Here is a 1,028-nt window from a genome sequence, read left to right on the forward strand (position 1 = left end):
TGTTAGAAGCCAGTAAATTGGTTTTGGCTGTGTTCTGGTTTTTGGGTTATTTTACCCGTAACGGGTATTTTTTCGTTTAATTGATTTAAATGATTTAAATAGACATGTTAAATACCAGAATACATCATTCGCATTAATATGCTAAGGATTGGAACAATATGAAATTTTAATTAAATTTGCATGTTATTAATGGTTAAGGAGGATTTAATTGTTGATTAGTATTTTAGCAATTTATATAGTTGTATATGATTTTAATCATGCATTGCAGTATAATATAATCATGTATTGTTTCTAATTTTATTATCCTAGGGATTAATCAGTATGAAAGTCTAATTGAATTTGCATATTGATAATGAAGGATTTAATTGCTTAAAATTATTCTAGCAATTCAGGTGGAGGTTAAATGGTTTTAATCATGTATTGGCTGCATAATATGATCATGGATATATGGTTTCTATTATGCTTATTTCAGAATTTATTTGATGTGATATTATATCTGTTGCATTATTTATGGATTGTATGCATTATATACACCAGTATGAGATGGTGGCATATTAGGGACAGATTAACTAAAAACGTTAAGTCCTACCTATTCATATTTTTTAGGTACGAATTAACTAAAATGTTAAGTCCTACTTATTCATGTCAGGTCAATGAATAGTTGAATGACATATCATGGATTACTTTTATGTTTGGATAGACAGTTTTTATATATATAGTTATGTGCCCTGATATAAGCTTGAGTCTCAGGATTATGGTTAGAGTGCGTATATTGCAGGGGATGACTATCTGGATATAGTGGATCGTTATATACCGTGATAGGTCTAGGTACTAATGCCCACTATATATGCGTTTTGCATGTTACCTACTATTCAGGTTGAGGTCGCCCTATAGCCAGTAGGACCCCTTTTAGTGTGTATATATCTATATATCTATACGGACTACTAGATATTTTTGGATTGACTAGGATGTATAGGTGTATCGAATCTCTACTTAGACTATAGTAAGGTAGAACTTGTTTGTGGGCC

The sequence above is a fragment of the Cornus florida genome, unplaced genomic scaffold (genome assembly GCF_030987335.1).
Source record: "Cornus florida cultivar Cherokee Brave unplaced genomic scaffold, ASM3098733v1 CherokeeBrave_3.0.0_Hap2_Chr04, whole genome shotgun sequence".
In the NCBI taxonomy this organism is placed as follows: domain Eukaryota; kingdom Viridiplantae; phylum Streptophyta; class Magnoliopsida; order Cornales; family Cornaceae; genus Cornus; species Cornus florida.